This window comes from Beta vulgaris, chromosome 7 (assembly GCF_026745355.1).
Source record: "Beta vulgaris subsp. vulgaris cultivar EL10 chromosome 7, EL10.2, whole genome shotgun sequence".
NCBI lineage: Eukaryota > Viridiplantae > Streptophyta > Magnoliopsida > Caryophyllales > Amaranthaceae > Beta > Beta vulgaris.
In genome coordinates this window covers 26776416-26798644 of record NC_079208.1, presented here as the reverse complement: position 1 = coordinate 26798644, position 22229 = coordinate 26776416, and positions in this window count along the sequence as shown.

Below are 22229 nucleotides of genomic sequence, written 5' to 3'. Positions count from 1 at the left end.
TCACACCAGATTTACCTTTCCCTCAACTTCCTTTTATATAACCTTACTCATCTGATTAGAAAATTATATCCCTAAACTCTTTCAATTATCCCATAACTTAAAATGTTATATCTCAATCCTTCGAACCATCACCCATATCTTGATCCTTTATCTCACTAATATGAAATTCTTACATCAAATCTTACTTCCCGATTGTTAATCTCTCATCTCTAATACTTGTTTCGGTTATAACATCTCTTGGACTCTCGAATCTCTTGTAACAACTCTATTTACCATAGATTAATGCTTGACCTTTGAATCTCACTTCCTAATTACCATCCTTAAATACCTAACTTAACTTCCTCGATAAAATTTGTAAGGGAAATTCTACATGGTGGCCTCTTACTTTGGGTTTTTCTACTTGGTGGCAGGTCAAAAAAAAAATTATATCAAGTGACCTCCTACTTTAGCTAATTATACCTAGTGGCCTTAATGTACATAAAACCTTCCCCTGTAATTAAATTTACTAACCTACCCCTCTAATTAATTATAATTTTTAATAAAATCCCCCCATTTTCTCTTAAAACTCCAGCCTTACCCGATCAACTGTTCTGTTTTTAATTCTGAGTGCAAAAGAGGGAAGACAACATAAAGATAGAACTAGCAAAAGCTGTTGTGGCTCAAATTCTTACACGGGTAACAAAGATTCAAACAAAAAATATGTATCGTTTTGATAATCCCACGAATTCTATAATGAACCAAAAAAATAAAATAAAAATAAAAAATTTCAAGCTTTCTTCGTTGTTCAAGATTCATCAATGGAGATTTTTAGAGCAACTAATTAATCCTTTGTCTTGGACTACTTCCATCTCTAAGCCCCCTTTCCTTTCAATTCTCAAGTTTAATTTTTTTTTACTCTCTCTGAAATTCATACAATTTCAAGCCTTTTCTTGTTTTAATTTTGTCAAATTTTTACATGATTTTGAGGCCAAAAAATTCAGTCTGTTATGTCTCAATAAAGAAAATGGGTCTAACCCTTCTTATAAGGTGCTGCATTTCTCATAAATCTTTAATTACAAGTGAATAATTTTATTTAGACAACACCTTGTATGAATTTTGGTTATGTATGTTTACAGAGAAAGTACTTATTCTTTTTGTTTTACTGTTTATTCATATGACAATCGCATGGTTGTATCAATAACAGGGGATACTGGGGAGTGGGGAGGGCCTGATGCCTGATTTTATTTGCGTCAATCACTGATGATGATAATCCGACGGCAAGACTTGATCTTGATGATGTTGTCAACTGTGAAGGAGGGAGATGAAGCCTTGCTACTGAGTTTATTGCTTATACTTGTGAAGTTGTGATGATGATAATTGTTTAGGGTCTTATAGTTGGACATTTTTTTTTTTTTTTGAGGGGACTTATAGTTGGACATTTGATTGTTCGATATTGTTGGAATTAGAGTAATTAACTAGGGGGTAAGTTAGTAAATTTACATTAAATGATGGGTTAATTATGTTTTAAATAAATTAAGGCCACTAAGTATAATTAGTCAAAGTAGGAGGTCACTTGATATAAAATTTTGTTTTTGGTTGCCACCAAGTAGAAAAACCCAAAATAAGAGGCTACCATGTAGAATTTCCCAATTTGTAATCTTAATCATCATTTCTCGATCTGCTAATTTATCTCACAACTACTCTGGCATCGGTCAATAAAATATCAAAACCAAATCTTCCCGATATTCCTCGATGACATCTCTGGAAAATCTAGTATAACCTTTAATTCGAACTTATTCTCTTTACAAGAACAAACCATGTTACCCCTGCATAAGTTAACTACTCTATTTCCATAATTTTAATCATTATTTTCGAAAATCATGTCACATCATACTCAAAAATTCCACATCACATCTAGAACCTCGAACTCACATCTTTTAACCCTGTAATTCATATTTATGAATATTGCTAAATAGCATATCATTGTCGCTCTTATAAATTCACATACAGAACTCGAATCAAAATCCGCTTGACCGACAAGATATACACGGATTCCCAATACCTTTATATAAACCAACTCCTTGTAAAAAAAATATCTAAAAACTATAAATCCTATTGAAAATATATTAAACTTCCACAAACTTATTACTTGTTGCGAAATGAAACTCATCATTACTGAATTCAGAAAGTTATACTCATCAGTAATTATATTAAGAAGTATGACAAGAACTCCAATTAAATACTTTTAACCGAAATATCTATAACTTTCCTATGAAATCTTAACACTTGGTTTATTTTAAAAAAAAATGTACTACTGAATCTAAAAAAAAACAAAATAAACTTATCACAATTCATAATATGAGGTTCAACTTAGAATTACATAATAGACAAGCAAACATTGGTCACCAAAATACACCTTTACAAATGCAATTTAAATTCATGAAGGTTCAAAAATACATTTTCTAACATTTCAAACATTATAATAACAAGAACAAACTTGAGTCAAATGTCTAATTACTTTACATAAATCATAAAATTCATGTAAAACACCATTTCCAAGTTGGCAAGTTGAAGGACAATGTGTACCTTGTTCAACCTGTAGGATTCTAAGTACTATAAGCAGAATTTCGTGAATTTAATTCATAAGCACTTAAAATAGGATCACATGCATATATAATCAAGGATCACATAATATAGTTTAGAATTAACCTTTGATGCGTGAATTCCACAAAGCTTGTTATAATCTTGAGAAATAACTACAACTGTAATTCCTCTACTTGGTCCACCAACCCGAATCAACACTCCACCAATGCTAGTTGGAATGAAGAAATTCTTCTTCTTCTTTAATGAAGTTTTTGTGACTTTTGGAAAGAATATGAGAGAGAGAAATAATAAGAGAGATCTAATATATTCTTATGATTGCCTAACCAAATATATAAGCATATTTAGGTTAGGAATATCTTCCCCTTTCTCCTCCTCTTGGTCGGCCACCCTAGGGCCCCTTTTGGGCTCTAGGTTTTCTTTTGTTGATCCAAGGATTTATGTGCGACCTAATAGGATCCATTATATTGGGCTTCGGGTTTATAATTTCGTAACACGAAGTTCTATAGCATTCTCTAGCAAGACGTATAAACGACCCAATAGAATGAATTTATTATCTCCATAATACGATCCATATTATAATTAGTAATTGCAATAACGTCGAGGACATAATTCCTTCAATCTCCCACTTGTCCGAGACGAGTGTGAAATGTTTTAATTCCTCAAGTCTCTTAGTGTCTTAATCTGATAGTATTATCATATTTGTATATCATCCATACTAGTTTTCAAATAAATCCTTGAAATCGAGTTCGAATTGACAAACAAATGATCATCAAATGATCCATTTGAGCATGGCCATGCATTTTTCAATTTTCACTCTTCAAGGGGCCAAGACACCTATCCCATCTCGTATAGGAGGACCTTTTGAATCATGTGGCAACCTATACTCCCACTCAACTCTTAGCACAACCCGAATGCTGCCTTTATAGTCCCCTTTTACGGCATGATGTTTGACAGTATCAAAGTTATACCAATCATTAGGCTATGTAGTGTTCCGCTCATGTCTTAGGAATCTACTAATATAATTTCGAAGTTATCAAACTTCAAAGTAGGTCTTGTTCGATTATGTATCAACTATACATATCCATATGATTGTTTAAACATCTCCATGTTCCCATAGCCCATGAAATGGCACTATCAATCAATCTTATATGCTAATCCTCTTAATAGGTCATTTATGTCCAGCTTAATGACTTAGATTAAGAACTTTAATATTCTATGAATTCCGTTCACTTATGGTGTTTCATTCATCAAATCACATATTTGACAAAACCATAGAATTCAAGATATATTTTGGACATTTTATTTAATACCAAACCAATAATTAAATAAGAAAAATTTATTCTCATAACATAATAGCAAATCATGTCTTTACGCTGTAATAAGTTTCTTTAAACCTAGTACAATCTAAATCCACTCTAACATTTGCTTCAAGCTTATAGCCCTAGCGTAACACTCATGCTTGGGTTGAGGTATTGGTTTAGTTAGCGAATTAGCCACAGTCTCAGCCGTATGAACTTTGCAGATTCTGACATCCTTCCTATCAACTATCTCTCGAATGAGGTGAAATTTCCTCATCACATGTTTGGATTTGTTATGTGATATTGGTTCTTTTGCTTGCGCAATAGCACCATTGTTGTTACAGAACAACTCAGTTCCTTCCAGAGCACTAGGTACAATATCCAGCTCTATCATGAACTTCTTTATCCAAACTGCTTCCTTAGCTGCTTCAACTACTGTTAAATATTATGATTCTATCGTAGAGTCTGCTACAATACTTTGCTTTGGCCTCTTCCAGCTCACTGCTCTTCCATTTAGATGAAAGATGTACCTGACTGAGAACGGTAATCATCTCTGTCGTTTTGGAAGCTTGCATCAGTATAAATTTCAACAATCAACTCACTTTGTCCCCCATAGACTAAGAACATGCCTTTATCCTCCTCAAGTATTAAGGATGCTCTTAGCTAGCTCCAGTGTGCTTCTCCTGGATTTGCTTGGAACCTGCTACACATGCTCAAGGATATGCAACATCTAGGTCGAGTACTTATCATGGCATACATGATAGATCCTATAGCCGAAGCATAAGGAATGATACTCATTCACTTTAACTCATCAAACTTAGTCGGGCACTGACTCTTGCTAAGCGATATGCCATATGGGAGCGAAACCTCTCTTCGAGCTTTCCATGTTGAACCTTGCAAGAACCTTATCGATATAAGTTTCTTGACTTAGCCTAGTCATCCTCGAGACCTATCTCTATGGATTTAATTCCCAGTATGTACCAGCTTCTCCAAGGTCCTTCAAGAGAAACAACTTTTAACCATTCCTTGATTGACTCAAGCATTGGTATGTCATTTCCCATGATCAGTTAGTCATCTACATGCAGAACCAAGAAAACTAAGCTGCTCCCACTAAACTTCTTGTAAACACAAATCTTCTTCGCTTTTGATGAAACCAAATGTTTGATTGCCTCATCAAACCGAAATTCCAGCTCCGAGATGCCTGCTTCAATCCATAAATGGATCTCTGAAGCTTGCAAACCCTTTTAGGATTTTCTGGATCCTCAAAACCTTCAGTTGTGTCATGTACACATCCTCATTCAAGAACCCATTCAAGAATGCGGTTTTGACATCCATCTGCCAAATTTCGTAATCGTAAAATGCAGCAATCGCTAAAAGTATCCGAATTGATTTAAGCATTGCTATTGTATAAAAGGTCTCATCAAAGTCTATACCATGAATTTGCCTGAATCCTTTTGCAACTAGTCTTGCTTTATCGACATAGACATTTCCATCTTTGTCTGTTTTTAATTTGAACACCCACTTGCATCCAATAGGGTTAACCCCATTTGGCAAGTCAACTAGGGTCCAAACTTTATTCTCGGACATGGAGTCTAACTCGAATTTCATGTCCTTAAGCCATTTCTCAGAGTCTAGGCTCGTCAAATCTTGTTTTTACGTAGTAGGTTCAGAATTTTCCAAAATCATAATTTCAAAATTTTCAATTAATAGGAAATCAAACAACTTCTTGTTTGGAATCCTTGGTCTACTAGACCTACGCTTGGCCTGAGCATCAAGATAAATTCTTTCTTCAACATTTTGAAGATTTTTGCTTGAATTAAGTTCAAGTGGGGCAGTAGGAGGTTTACGCGTTGAATACGTCATCTTCTGAACATGAGTTTTGTCTTGTTGTGCCGTCTCTGACATGGTGTGAGCCATGTTCAGTTGTTTCTCATCTCGAATTTCTTCGAGTGTTATCTTACTCCCACTTGTCTTTCAAGAGACAAATTCCTTTTCAAGAAAGACACCATCACGAGTAACAAACACTTTATTCTCTTGACAGTTATAGAAGTAATAAACCCTTGTCTCTTTTGGGTATACCATTCAACTGTGGTGTTCCTGTTGGAGTTAATTGTGAAAGAATTCCATAACCCTTTAGATGATCATCAAATTCTTGGCTCAAATACTCACCACCACGATCGGATTGCAGTACTTTTATTGTCTTACCAAGTTGATTTTGTACTTCATTTTGGAACTCTTTGAATATATCAAAAGATTCTGACTTATGTTTCATTAAGTAGACATATCCATATCTACTCAAATCATCAGTGAAGGTAATGAAGTAATTAAACCCTCCCCTTGCCTTTGTGCTCATAGGATCACACACATTTGTATGTGTGAGTCCTAAAAGATCGCTGGCCCTTTCACCTTTTACAGTAAATGGTGATTTTGTCATCTTACCCATTAAGCATGATTCATATACATCAAATGATTCGAAATCAAATAATGGAACAATACCATCCTTTTATAACTTGTGAATATGTTTTTGGTTTATACGACCCATTCAACAATGCAAAATGTAGGTTAGGTTGGAATCATTTGGTTTTTGTTTCTTGCTATCTATGTTATAGACTTGTAATGACCTATCAAGCACATATAAAACATTTATCAATTTAGCATTGGCATAGAACATATTATTGTAAGAAATGGAACAACACTTGTTCTTTATTTCAAAACAAAACCCTTCAGAATCCAAAACTGAAACAGAAATTATGTTCTTAGTTATTGCAGGAACAAAATAACAATTATTTAGTTCTAAAATAAGGTCAGATGGCAAATGTAGACTATAGCTCCTATAGCAAGTGCAGCAACCCGTGCCCCATTTCCAACACGCAGCTCTACCTCGCCTTTTTGCCAGCTTCCTACTTATTTTTAGTCCCTGCACATCATTAACTATGTGAGAGCCACAACCGGTCTCAAATACCCATAAATAAGTAGAAGTCAAATCGATTTCTATAACATATATACCTGAAGTGGAAGCCCCAGACTTCTTCTCTTCCAAATATACCAGGCAGTTCCTCTTTCAGTGTCCTATCTTGTGACAGTGGAAGCACTTGCTTTCTGCAGTGACCTTTGGCTTGGCGGTTAGCTTAGGTTTTTCATAAAGAACGATAACTTGCTTGCCTTTGTCCTTCTTTCCTGCCCATTTCTTCTTGAAACCCCTTTCCCTTTTGAACCATCAATAACCTCTTTCTTTGGTTTAATCTTAGGGATGTTCCTCTCAGCATTGACCAACAATCCATGTAGCTCTTGCAAAGTCTTTTCAGACTCATTCATATTGTAGGTCATTCTGAACTGATTGAAACTGTCAGGCAATGAGTGAAGAATGATGTCAGTAGCCAACTCAACCCTATAAGGGAATCCAAGTCGTTCCATGTTTTTGAAAAGACCCATCATTGCAAAAACATGGGGGCTAATAGCTTCACCCGGCTTCATGTGACATTCAAGTATCTCTAGATTAGTCTCATACCGCTCAACTCGGGCCTAGGTTTTAAACATGGCCCGCAGCCCTTGCATGATTGTATAGGCATCCTTGGTTTTGAACCTCTTTTGGAGGTTCGGTTCCATAGATGCTATCATCAAGCAAGTGATTAGTATAGACTTATCATTAGCCTGTTTAGGACGACGTTTGTCTGCCTCAGCTAATTCATCATTGACAATAGGAAGTGGGGTATCTAAGAAGTCCTCTCGACCTTCAAACCTTAGAACGAGTCATAAGGTCCTTTCCCAATTAAGGAAGTTTTCACCATTCAACCTGTCCTTTTCGAGAAAATGACGAATGTTGAAACCGGAGTTGTTACTGTTGTTATTAGACATGGTATCTACAGACAGAAAAATAAAGGAAAGTTCAATTTTTAAGTAACCTAAAACATGTAAAAGGTTTCTAAGTTGACCACCTATTCAAAATTAAAGTCCCCTATGAATAAGTGATTTTACAAGATCCAATGAACATGTAACCCTAAGCAGACGAGGCCTTATCTTAACGTTACATTATCAAGGTAAGTAAACTTTTACTAATTATAACGTTTAATAACTCTTGTTTAGATTGATAAACATCGCATGCTTAAATATCTCTTACTTCAAAATTCAAAATGCTTTGATAATTTTGTTAAGGACAACCAAACTAAGTTGTAAAATTTGCAATTTTACCTTATATCCCAAAATTAATGATAATACCCTTCGGAGGCATGACCTATTACTATTAATTAAGGGTTTGATAAGTATTTTATGTTTGGAAAAGCAAACCTTAATATTTGTGGGACCTAAATTTATTATATTGTCATGAAATAGTGAACTCTAGCGCGTCAAATAACAACATACAATAAACTTAGAAGCATTTTAAAGAATAACAAAATGCAGAAATAAAATGATCTAGTATGGTCCCTAATCCTAAGAACTAAGCATCTTTTGCTCCTTCTTGGACTTTTCATGGATCTTCATCCACCTTAGTCATGGGCCTTCTCTTGATGGCTCGTCTTTGGATTACATAAGTATCAAAATAATTTAAATAATAACTAAATTAAATAAATTACAAAAAAAAATTAACGGTACGCAGATCGTATTTAAAATTACAAGAATACATCACGATACGCAGATCGTATTTTCTACCTTAATTTGGGCTATACTAGTCATACATAGAAATTATATTAAAATATAAAAGCCACATAATAATATCACATATTATACTTGCCAACAATTAAAATATCAAATATTCTTAATTAAAGCAAGAGGATAAAGAATTTGAGTAATTTCTCACCACCTAAAGATTCTATCCTATAAAATCTAGCCTACTAATTTTAATTAAATTAAAGAACAAAATTATGGAAATATTTAACTGAAAATCTGCTTAATATTCTGAAAATCTGTTTTAATGATTTTTCTCAAAAAAAAATTATTAAAAAGCTGCTAGGCAGCAACAAAACGTGGCTAGCAAGCCACGGTGTTGCTGCTGCAGCTACCTGCCGCAGCCCAAGGTTGCGTTCCAACCACCAAGCAGCCACCATGGCCCACCAGCAGGTAGTTGCGCCACCTAGTCGTGTCTGCTCCCTTTCCTTTTTATTTTTTTATTTTTTTTGTTTTATGGAATTAAATTAAATTACAACCTTTTGTACAATAATTTAGTGATCAAAAATAAATTAAACATAAACTCATTTATGCCTAATTCTGAAAAGTTAACTAAAACTTCATTTCAATTAATTTTAGGACTATTCATGTCAATTAACCTAAAAACATATAAAACTCCTTTTATATGAATTAATTTGTCATATATAAACAATTTAAATATGAAAAATTTTAATTACATGACCTAAATTTTTCGAAACTTTAAAAAAATCTCTATTTTATCTAATTTTAGTATTATTCACATAAATTTAGTAATCTCTAATTTACATAAAATTTTCTTTTACATGAATTAATTTTCATACATAAACAATTTAAATATGAAAATAAGATTAATAATATGAATAAAATTCTCCAAATTTTTGGAAAAAGTGAGATCTAAAATTACAAAGATTTCGAAAATTAGGTTTTTAAATTTAAAAAATTCACCACCCTTAGTTAAATTTCGGAAAAAATAATGTAGGTGAATTAATTAAATTTTCGGCCCTTGGTAAAAAACAATAAGCAAATTAAATCTCCAATTAAATAAACAATCCATAATTTTAATTCCTTCCTTTAATCCAATTAAAAATTAGTCATACAAAACTAAACTTTATGACCAAAAACCTATATCCAAGAGGCTAAAACTAATACCTGTTTAGGATTCGAAGTACTATAAGCAAAATTTCATGAATCTAATTCATAAGCACTTAAAACAGGATCACATGCATATACAATCAAGGATCACATAATAGTTTAGAATTAACCTTTGAAGCGTCGTTTTTGTGACTTTTGGAAAGAATATGAGAGAGAGGAATAATAAGAGAGATCTAATATATTCTTATGATTGCCTAACTAAATATATAACCATATTTAGGTTAGGAATCTCTTACTCTCTCCTCCTCTTGACCGGCCATCCTAGGGCCCCTTTTGGGCTCTAGGTTTTCTTTTGTTGATCCAAGGTTTTATGTGTGACCTAATAGGATCCATTATATTGGGTTTCTGGTTCATAATTTTCTAACACGAAAATCTATAGCATTCTCTAGCAAGACGTGTAGACGACCCAATAGAATGAATTTATTATCCCATATGCAATCCATATTATAATTAGTAATTGCAATAAAGTCGAGGATATAATTCATTCACAAGCTCCACTTATCACTTCAATACAATGATTGATCACCGTTAATCCATCTCCTTTGATCAGCAACCGAACTCGAGCTACATAATATTTTCCTTAAATAACCAATCATAACAATAATTAATTTCTACCAACTAAAACTTAACTATGTCGAATAACTACTTCCTCAATCCACAAAAATATGGTTTCATTAGTTGATATCCCCTTGACAGTCATTCTTACATACATTTAAACAACATAAACATGGTGGCATTCAATAACCCTATAAGATCTATGAATCAATTATTTGTTATGTTCATCATACTCTTGTTCATTATATTCTTATACCTTCATATATGATCCATAATAACAAATATTAAAATCCCAAAGCACTTCCTTTAGCTAAACCAAGCATAATCATATTAACTAATCAAATCAGTTGTGTATGAAAACATGAAACCATTTAGGTAACCATATAATCAGATATTTCCAAAATCAACATACATCCAATTTAATAACTCCTAAACTCAACTTGAAAACAAGTCTAATAAATTGATTACTAAGATAATGATTACTAATTATTTTTCTCAAAAAGACTCTATAAACCCCTTAATTCCAAAGTATCAAATTAGGTTAACTTCGAAACAAGAAGAACTTGTGAAATCAAATTAAGAGAAACTTTAATTCATAATCTAGAGAGGAAAGATTCAATATTTTTCTTAAACAAAAATTTGATTTTTGCAAAGTTGTATCAAAATTAGTCAAAATCTGACTATACATAATTTGATGTTTGTCAAAGATGAAATGACTTATAATTGAGTGAAAGTATTACCACGAGGATATAGACCAGTTGGCAAAGAAGGCGAGATAACTGCAATGGAACAAAGGTGGAGCTCAAAAGAGCAAAGAAAAGGAAGGACAAAGGTAGCACCACCAACGCACCCGGCACCACTCTAGCACGTAGTTCTCGACAGCAGTCGTGCCATCGCTTCAACTGAAAAACAGAGGAAAGTGAAAACATTTAGAGTAAGACATTAGCTTTCTATTTCTCTGTTCTCATTCATTCATTTGTGGTTCTGAACTCATCCTACAACCTAGTCTTTTATAGACTAACATATAGCACGAAACTTCCTAAGAAAGTGTCAAACCAGTGATAGTGCTCACAATATCATACCAGAATACTTAACACTCCCCTTCAAGCTGAGAGTGGAGAAGAGGCAAGAACATCCAACATGGACAGCAGGGTCTGGTGCTGCTCAGTGGTAAGGATTTTTGTGAGCACATCAGTCAATTGTTGAGCAGTAGGAACATAGATAGGAAGCACATTCCCTGAAAACTAACTTGATCTCTAATGAATGAAAAATCAATTCCCACATGTTTTGTATTTTCATAATGCACTGGATTAGCTAAAGTTGTCTAATATTATCAAAAAATATAGGAGTAGTGTTTAGATTTTGTAGACCAAGATTCTTGAGCAATTGCTTGATCCATATAACTTCACATGTTATCATAGCAAGAGCTCTACACTCACCTTCAGTTGTTGATCTTGTAACTACCAACTATTTCTTAGATTTCTAAGTGAGAGGTGAATGACCCAAGATTATGCAAAAATTGGATGTGGGTCTTCTAGTATTAGGGAGGCCAGCCCAATCACTATCATAGTAAGCTCGAAGTTGTGCTATAAACTTGGTTGCAAGAAGAATACCCTGCTCTCTTGATCTAGCTAGATATTTTAGGATCCTTTTTGCATCTTGATAGTGAGTAGAGGTGGGATTATGCATGAATTGGCTTAAACATGTACAGTATATGCAATGTTAGGCCTTGTAATGGTCAAGCAAATTAACTTCCCTATGAGTCTTTGATAGACTACTGGATTAGGGAGAGGATCTCCTGATGTTGTGAGCAACTTCACATGAGTATTCATATGGATCTTTATAGGCTTGCAATGCAATAATCCATAATCTTCAACGATATATGAAATATATTTCCTTTGAGACAAGAATATACCTTTACTGCTTCTGTCAACTTCAATTCTTGGGAAGTAAGTCAGCTCTCCCAGGTCATTCATTTTGTATTTAGTGTTTAGAAATTGCCTTGCTTGATCAATACTCATCATAATGTTTCCGGTATTTATAGGCTAGAATAGCAGTAAATGTAAATCCTTCTTGCTTCACAAAGAGTGGGTAGTTAGCTTTAGATTGAGTAAAGCCATTCTCTTTCAATACTGAACTTAGCTTAGTGAACCACTGTCTTGGAGCTTGTTTTAGCTCATATAGTAACTTCATGAGCTTACACACCCTTGTATTATTGTTGTTAGTTGTCACAACTTCTTTTGATCCATCAAGATCAAATCCGAACCCCTTTCTGTCATATCTAGGTGGTAACTTCATGTACACAATTGCTTCAAAGTCAACAAGTAAGAAGGCATTTTTCACATTTATCTGATGTGTATGACCTTGTATTGCTGCAACAGCAAGAATTCATTTCGCAATAGTCAATTTTTCCACAGGAGCAAAGGTCTTCCCATAATATAGGCCATATTGTTGCCTATTTCCAGAAACTACAAGTCTCGACTTGTATCTTGAGCTTTATCTCTGACGGTCAAATTTAGTTGTATACAACCATTTGCATGCAATAGCATGATTACCTTCAGAAAGATCTTTCATTTCCTAGGTATTGTTACTCTCAAAAGCTTCTAATTGTTCATTCAATGCTTTTAACCAATGTTTATGCTTACCTGCTTCTCTGAACAACTTAGTGTCAGGTGTTTTGTCTATTATGCTCATAAGACAAGTGTACTCTTTAGTCACCTGAGTTTTGATCACCTTCTTAACACGGTTAGCTCTTACTTCATAATCACTATGCCAAGTTAGAGATTTGTGTTCTCTTCCAGATCCCCTTGGAGATCTTTCACTAGTAGTCACTAGTGGAAAAAAGCAGAAGGGTTGCGCTAAAAATGGCATGTAGGGCTGCGCTTTTTGACAGCAGCCCTTTCCATAACAGCCCTTCACTTTTCAAGTAGGGCTGCGCTAGTCAAGCGCAGATCTTCAACATCAGAAGGGCTGCGCTTTTTACTAAAAAATGCAGCCCTTCTAAGCTTAAAGGGCTGCGCTTTTAAGCTTAAAAGGGCTGCGCTTTTTGAAAAGCGCAGCCCTTTTAAGCTTGATGGGCTGAGCCATGCTAAGAAGAAGGGCTGCGCTAGTTGGAACTAGCGCAGCCCTTCACTGATTCTTTTTTTTTTTTTTTTTGCCTGCTCCAGCTCCTGCACACAGCAGCATCACAGCAGCCCACACCCACCCCTCCCACCCTCACACCCACCCCTGCCCACCCTCACACCCTCCACTGCCCACCATCACTGCACCCACCCACACCCCCCCTCCCCATGCCCCCTCCCAGCCCCACCCCCCACTGCCCCCTCCCAGCCCCTAACCCCACTGCCCCCTTCCTAGCACCCACCCCACACTCCAGCAGCCCCCACCACCCCACTCCCACCCAAAACATCCCTTGGACAAAAAAAATTGCAAATTGCAATACAATAATATATGGCAAGTGAAGAAATGTAATAATTAACTTCAAATATATTTAATAATGTAAAAAGTGTACATAGGATTGATAGAAACTAGTACATTCGAGCTAAATGTCATCCTATGCAATCATCGGTAATATGGGACGCCAACTTATCCCGAACTTCATCTATTTCTTCTTTGGTGAAGTTCCTCAAACGTGGTGGAATTCGCATAAACCTTGCAAAACAACCAAGGAATAAACACATATATAAGAATTCAATCATTTTACCGTAGTTAGTACTTCTAAAAATGACATATATCTTCCCGAAATTCAATCAAAATCAAATGCAAGCCTAAAAGTCTACACACTAGTTATAATATATCTTATATACTCATGTTCAAAGAAAATTTGGGGTTAAATGACTTGATAAGTACATTTTGGGAGCGAAAAGGCCAAAATAGGCCGTAAATGGCTTTTCGTTCCCGAAATGCAACCAACAACAAATGCAAGCCTAAGAATCTACATACTAGTTATATTATGCCTCATATAATCATGTTCAAAGAGAATTTGGTGTTAAATCACTTCATAAGTACATTGTGGGAGCGAAAAGGCCAAAATAGGCCAAAATAGGCCGGAAATGGCCTTTTCGTTCCCGAAATGCAACCAAGAACATATGCAAGCCTAAGAATCTACATACTAGTTATATTATGCCTCATATAATCCTGTTCAAAGAGAATTTGGGGTTAAATCACTTCATAAGTACATTTTGGGAGCGAAAAGGCCAAAATAGGCCAAAATAGGCCTTTTCGTTCCCGAAATGCACCAAACAACAATTGGAAACCTAAAAGTTACATACTTTTCGAAGACCACCAACATCTTTGCAACGGTTGACGATATCGAGCATGAACCTCATGACGTAATACCCACACGCAAGTCCATACTTGTACCGGACACTAAAATTCACCAAAGGATGCAATAAATGACATGTTAGATGTGTATTATGTGTTTCTATAAAAGGATGCAAAAAATTACTCATGTTACCTCGACTAAATGCCAAACAGGAGGTTTTCCTGGTCGAAGTCCAGATGCATTAACCTCCTTCATCACACTATATCAATACATTATTATAAGATTAGATGTACATTTAATATTAATAAGTGTGCATATGTTGAGTTTCGATTAGGCTACCTATTTAACAATGATCTGACTAGTAAGGACCGCAGTGTTTCTTTACGCAAGGAATCGAAGTGGTAGACTTCGTTAGTTGGCAAACATATTGCAATCAGTGTCCAATGGTTCCTACAACAATAAAAATATTATTATTATCGTAGTAGAACAACTAATAGGTCAATTTAATTAAAGTAAAAAGTGAGTTTAAGAAGCATACGATTCAAGGTAAGGAAAAAGAATGATCTTATGTCCAAGACGAGAACATGCTCTCAAAGACTCCTTGAGATATGCTATCACCTCCTTTTCGTTTTGTACGCAACTGGCATCTCGTACTAAGCTTGGACATAACCAACCGAACATTGGCTCACTAGATGTCCTCAAATCATTGTATAATAGCCTGATAAATCATATTGATTAAAATAAAACTTACTTATTATGGAAGTTATTAGTTGGATTGAATACTAATACTTAATTAAGGCATATATGTATATTTATTAATTTATATACTAATAAAGTATTACCTCATGAATGTTTGTATCATGGAAACATTCAACTCCTCCTCAAGTAAGAATTCTTTAATATCAACCTTAGAAATGAAGGTCGATGAATCCTCAAAGTAGTGGAATTGGCGGTCCGACAACTTAATCTCAATCATTGCTTCATCGTTTGCATCGCTAACGCACTCATGTAGCCAGAAGCACGGTTGAGTAAGGCCTTGCACCACCTCCATATCCGTAATGAGTGGAGACTTTGCCGTAGAAACATTTACTTTCTCCACTTGGGCACGTCGGCCTCCCTGAGGTGAAGCTACCTTCTTTCACTTCCTGTCGGCCTTCCTCGAACCCTAGTAATTAGTTAAATTAAAAGATATTACTTACAATCATATATAGGAACTATAAAAAAAAACTATGTATATAACTTATGTTAATCATTGTACCTGATCTGATAACCGCACCAATGCACGCGGCCAAGGGCATCAGTCAATAACTGTACACTAACTTCTGCATTCGGCAGCGGAAGAGGAAATGCTTCGAAACCGGGCACAATGTCTGAAACACTGACCACATAGTGAATATCAGCGACTGGCTGGTTGTGCAATCGTACCCGGTCCCTAGGGGGCTGTGCAGATCCATAAGCAACGATAATGAAACTACCATGACCATCTCCTTGATTTAATAGCTCACATGGTGTCTCTTCCTTTAAAAAAAACTCTATTCATAGTTAGTCTATGAAACAACATATATATAGTAAGAAACTCATGCATTTAAGAACAATAGTTGTGATCTCTGCTCCAGAATGGCGTTGAAATTCTGAGTCATCTCTGCTCTGAGCTCCTCCCGAATTTGGGCTTTCATAGCCTCCACATCCATGGCAGCTGCCGAATTGACACTAGAGGCACTGGATTTTGACGTAGAGGTGTATTGATCGCCATACACCTTTCTCACCCCGAGGCGGACACCTCCTACGCCCCTCACACGTCCATACTGGTCCCGTCCTAGAGTCTCGTGTAAGACATCAACTTGTCCTCTAGGAGTGAACTCACCAGTTGCCTCCTTTTCCTTCAAGCCAATCTGCATAAGGATAAGAGAAAAATACTCGTGAGCGCACAAGTTATATTATTATGTATACCTTATCAAAAACTTATAATATGTACTTACAATGGCATAAGCTATCTGTTTCGTTCCGGGATCAGGCAAGACTCTCTGTCCCTTTGCATCAACCCCATGCATGGAACACCACCAATCGAGCGCTCTATCTGGTTGCCGCTGTGCAACTTGCGTCGTAGAGTTAGTGCCCGATGTCGTGGTCGACGCAATCGTGGGGTAATGGCTATACATCCACGATTCTCTCGCCTGACCATACGATTGAGCACCCAGATGGTGATAGTACTTCCTATCTTTTGCATTCGCGCTACTTTTCTCACGAGATGCCTGAAACACACAAATATAAACAAATGTTAGATATGGTGTTATACAATAATATTGGATCTAAAAGTATTAAATCTTAGCTAGTAAAATATTCTTACAACAGCTTCTGGGGTTATTTTTTGTGCAACAAATGCATGCCACTCCTCAGGTGCGATATGCCTCCATATCTGATATGGAAGCTTGGAGGGCGCCTCAAATGATGTGTCCGGTGAAGCCTCAGAAGAAGGTGTTGCTCCCCCGTAGATTTTCTTCTTCTTTGTTCCCCCGACTTTTCTCCCCTTCGTGATCCACCCCGACACTAGCTTGGCTTTGAAGTCTCGGAACCTCTGGGCAACCGCAGATAGAAACACATTCTTCTTCGCTTCATCATTTGGAATATGGAATTGATTCTACAAAGAACGCATTTCACAAATTTGTAAATATTACATAGTATATTTAACTAAAGTGTTAAGATTCTAAACGTAATTGTACTCGAATCTTACCATAGTATCTTCCCAAATCATCTTCTTCAAAGACTCGGGAACCTCTTTCCATGAGTGGAGAATGGAGAGCTTATGCATGCAAATCCCAACTTGCATGGCATACTTTTGACGCCATTTTCCACAAGGTTGCCCCAAATGATCGTAATCCAAAGTCATTAGGGTGGGTTTCCCTAGTGACTTTGTAGGTCCCCTTCCTTTCCTCTTTTTCGTCTCCAAGTTCTTACTTGGCCTTTCTAAACCTTTTTCTTCACGGCGAGCCTTAACCAATAGTCGCTGTTCCTTTTCGTAATCGAAACACTCATCCTCGGTAGTGTAATCCGCACTCGTATCCGTATGCACCTCCGCCATGTCCCTGAAATTGTACAAACATACGAATTAATTAAAAAAAAAAATTAGGGCGGGACGGGGATGTGCAGTGGGGAGGGGGGCAGCAGAGGGAGGGGAGGGGGCTTGTGCAGTGGGAGGGGGGCACTGGGAGGGGGTGTTCAGGGAGGGGGGCAGCAGTGGGAGGGGTGTGCAGGGGAGGGGGCAGCAGAGGGAGGGGGAGGGGCAGCAGAAGGAGGGGGAGGGGGGCAGCAGCAGGCAGGAGGAGGGGCGCAGCAGCAGGCATGGGGAGGGGGACAGCAGAGGGAGGGGGAGGGGTGCAGCAGGGGCAGGGGGAAGTGGGAGGGTGGGGGAGGGGTGCAATGGGAGCGAAAAGGCCAAAATAGGTCGGAATTGGCCTTTTCGTTCCCGAAATGCAACCAACAACAAATTAAAACCTAACAATCTACACACTAGTTATATTATACCTCATATAATCATGTTCAAAGGGAATTTGGGTTAAATCACTCGATAAGTACATTTGGGAGGAAAAGGCCAAAATAGGCCAAAATAGGCCGGAAATGGCCTTTTCGTTCCCGAAATGCAACCAACAACAAATTAAAGCCTAAAATCTACATACTAGTTAATTATGCCTCATATAATCATGTTCAAAGAGAATTTGGGGTTAGGGGACTCAATAAGTACGATTTGGGAGCGAAAAGGCCAAAATAGGCCAAAATAGGCCGGAATTGGCCTTTTCGTTCCCGAAATGCAACCAACAACAAATTAAAGCCTAAACATCTACATATAGTTATATTATACTCATATAATCATGTTCAAAGAAAATTTGGGGTTAAATCACTCGATAAGTACGATTTGGGAGCGAAAAGGCCAAAATAGGCCAAATAGGCCGGAAATGGCCTTTTCGTTCCCGAAATGCAACCAACAACAAATTAAAGCCTAAAATCTACATACTAGTTATATTATACTCATATAATCATGTTCAAAGAAATTTGGGGTTAAATCACTCGATAAGTATGATTTGGGAGCGAAAAGGCCAAAATAGGCCAAATAGGCCGGAAATGGCCTTTTCGTTCCCGAAATGCAACCAACAACAAATTAAAGCCTAAAATCTACATACTAGTTATATTATACCTCATATAATCATGTTCAAAGAGAATTTGGGGTTAAATCACTCGATAAGTACGATTTGGGAGCGAAAAGGCCAAAATAAGCCAAAATAGGCCGTAAATGGCCTTTTCTTTCCCGAAATGCAACCAACAACAATTAAAGCCTAAAACTCTACATACTAGTTATATTATCTCATATAATCATGTTCAAAGAAATTTGGGGTTAAATCACTTCGATAAGTACATTTTGGGAGCGAAAGGCAAAAGGCCAAAATAGGCCGGAAATGGCCTTTTCGTTCCCGAAATGCAACCAACAACAAATTAAAGCCTAAATCTACATATAGTTATTTATCTCATATAATCATGTTCAAAGAAATTTGGGGTTAAATACTCGATAAGTACGATTTGGGAGCGAAAAGGCCAAAATAGTTACAAATTGGAGAAATTACACACACCTGAGTTTATGTCTCATGATTTATTGACTTCCGCCGTTTCTTAGGATCCTCAAGTACATTATCCCTTCCGTGTGATCTACACGCATATAGTTCTCCGACATATTACATCATCTTCCACACAATTTAGGATAGGTAAAAGGGGGGAGGTCTCAAATGCATCATATTCTTCCTCATTATCAACATCACCAATACCGAGGATACTCCTTTTACCAGGTACAACAATTGACCACTTATGATCAGCAGGATCAGCTTACTTGTGATGCAATTACAAATGGCTCCTCAGTTTCACGTAGACGACTAAGGTCAAAAGAGTGAACCGCAAGGATCATCGTTTCTTACACAACGTCGATTATGTCAACCCACTGCAACACAAGAGGCAAATATTAAAAGTACAGTAGTCCAGCTCCCATATTTCTTGTATTCGCCCATAATAGTTGCTTTCAGCATGTACAGGCGACTTATCTTTCGAGCTTGCATATTGTGTAGACGACGCCACAAGTGAAACACCACTATTTTGTTGCGATCTTGACTTCAGATCTTGACGTTCAGTCCAAAACGTATACCCATTAATATCATAACCCTCATAAGAGCGTACAGTTCACGAGGACCAAATGCTAACCACTTGACTGTTTCAGGAACACTTTCATCCAAATCATTGAGTACTCGTTTATGAAACCAATCAATGAAAGTCTTGTTATGCATTTGCGTCAATGCCCTCACTCCTTTTCCAGGATTGCTAACACGTAATTCCTCCATATGTTCACTTAAATAAGGATGGACATCTGGTACGTGATGCAATACAAATAAGTGAGCTTGTTTACGCTTTTCTACGAAGGTGTGATCAATTTTGAACCAATTGTACCCTTGCCCTCAAGTCTGCCCTCGTGTCGGGATGTCGGAAGTCCAACAGGATCAACACTAGCAAAATACTCAGCCACAAAATTACTGATCTCTTCACCCACAATCCCTTGAATTATACTACCTTCTGGTTGTGCAGGATTCGAACTTTATCCTTCAAAGTTCCCATATATCTCTCAAAAGGATAGCACCACCTCAAAAACACTGGACCACACAGCTTAATTTCTCGAACTAGATGGACAATGAGATGGACCATAATGTCAAAGAATGCGGGGGGGGGGAAATACATCTCAAATTTGCATAGAGTTTCAACTACTCTGGCTGCAAGGAATCGAGGGTCGACGGGTCTAGGACTTTGCTGCAGATTGAATGAAAAAATGAACACAGTTCTGTAATGGTGTGCCTCACATGCTTTGGAAGTATCCCACGAATTGCAATCGGTAAGAATACTTGCATCATGACATGACAATCGTGCGATTTCATACTCGATAACTTCAACTCACCATTTAAGGTAACAAAGCGCTTCATATTCGATGAGTAGCCAGTAGGGACCTTAATGCCATACAATGACTCGCAAAAAATCCGTTTCTCTGCACGCGACATCGTGTAGCAAGCTGGTGGCAAATAATTCTTCTCGAATCCTCCACCTTTTTACTTTTCTGAGTTTCATCATCAACCCTTTCCTCCCCTCTTTTCTTCTTCCTTCCGTCCCTTTTCTGAGCCCACAACTCTGGTCGAATCCCCTCTTTTTCCAAGTAAAGTCGTGACGCCTTAACATCTTTTGTCTTGCCCGGAATATTCATAAGTGTCGCGATAATAGCTTCACAAACATTCTTCTCTATGTGCATGACATCCAAACAATGTCTGACCTTTAGATCTTTCCAATATGGGAGTTTCCAAAAAATGGACTGTTTTTTCCATAATCCTGTAGGTCGATCAACCTCACTAGCAGGTTTACCAAAGATGTTTCAATGCCCTTCACCTGATTATAAACTTCAGTACCAGTTAATGGTCTATGAGCAACTTCTTCTTCAACCGTCCCATCGAATGCCTTCTTCTTAAACCGATAGGGATGGTCGCGGTGAGGAGCCTTCGTGTGCGCATATACACATGTTTGCAGCCCTTAAGGTGTGTAGATTTCATGTCATCTAAACAAATACCTAGATAAGTTCCCATAAGCTGGATAATCGTTCATAGTACAAAAAAGCATGGCACGCAGAGTGAACATCTCATTAGCATACGCATCAAATACTAACACTCCTTCGTTCCACATCTTCTGTAAATCTTCAACAAGCGGCTGAAGGTATACATCTATGTCATTTCCAGGTTGTTTGGGCCCCGATATAAGAAGCGACAACATCATGTACTTGCGTTTCATGCACAACCAAGGAGGCAAGTTTAAACCACTAAAACTACTGGCCATGTACTATGCTGCGAGCTGAGATTGCCAAAAGGGTTCATGCCATCCGTACATAATCCAAGCCTCAGATTCCTATCCTCATTACCAAATGACTTATGCACCCTGTCGATAGTTTTCCACTCAGGCGAATCAGCCGGATGCTTGAGCAGACCGTCTTTCTTCCTACGATCTGCATGCCACCTCAAATTCTTCGCATCTCCTTTAATTGAGAACATGCGCTTAAATCTAGGTATTATGGGTAGATACCACAACACCTTGGCTGGTGGTCCTTCACTACCTCCAGCTCCTTCACGCTTGTACCTCGACAATCCACAACGTGGACACTCATGTAAATGCTCATACTCATTACGATAAAGCACACAATCGTTAGGACAAGCATGTATCCGCTCGTACTCTAAACCCAAAGGACACATCAGCTTCTTCGCATAATAGTACGACTTTGGCAGTTCATTTCCATCAGGGAGCATCTCAGCTAAAACTTCCAACAACGATGTGAAACTAGAGTCCGTCCAACCAGCGTTCGACTTAATGTTGAACAGTGTTACCACCGCGGAAAGTTTGGTGTACTTTGTACAACCTGGATACAACGGCTTTTCAGCAGCCTGAGACATAGACTCAAAAATACGAGGTCGTCTACACGACTGATCTTCAACCTCGTGTATCATCTCGTCTACCCGATCCCTATCTCATCTCCAAATTCATCATCCAAATTCTCATCCCCTAACTCATCATCATCCTTCTTTTTTTCTTCACATACATCATTCTTTACTCCAGAGCTTCCCATATACCTCCCCTGCTCACCATGCCAAACCCATACGTGGTATTGAGGCCTAAACCCA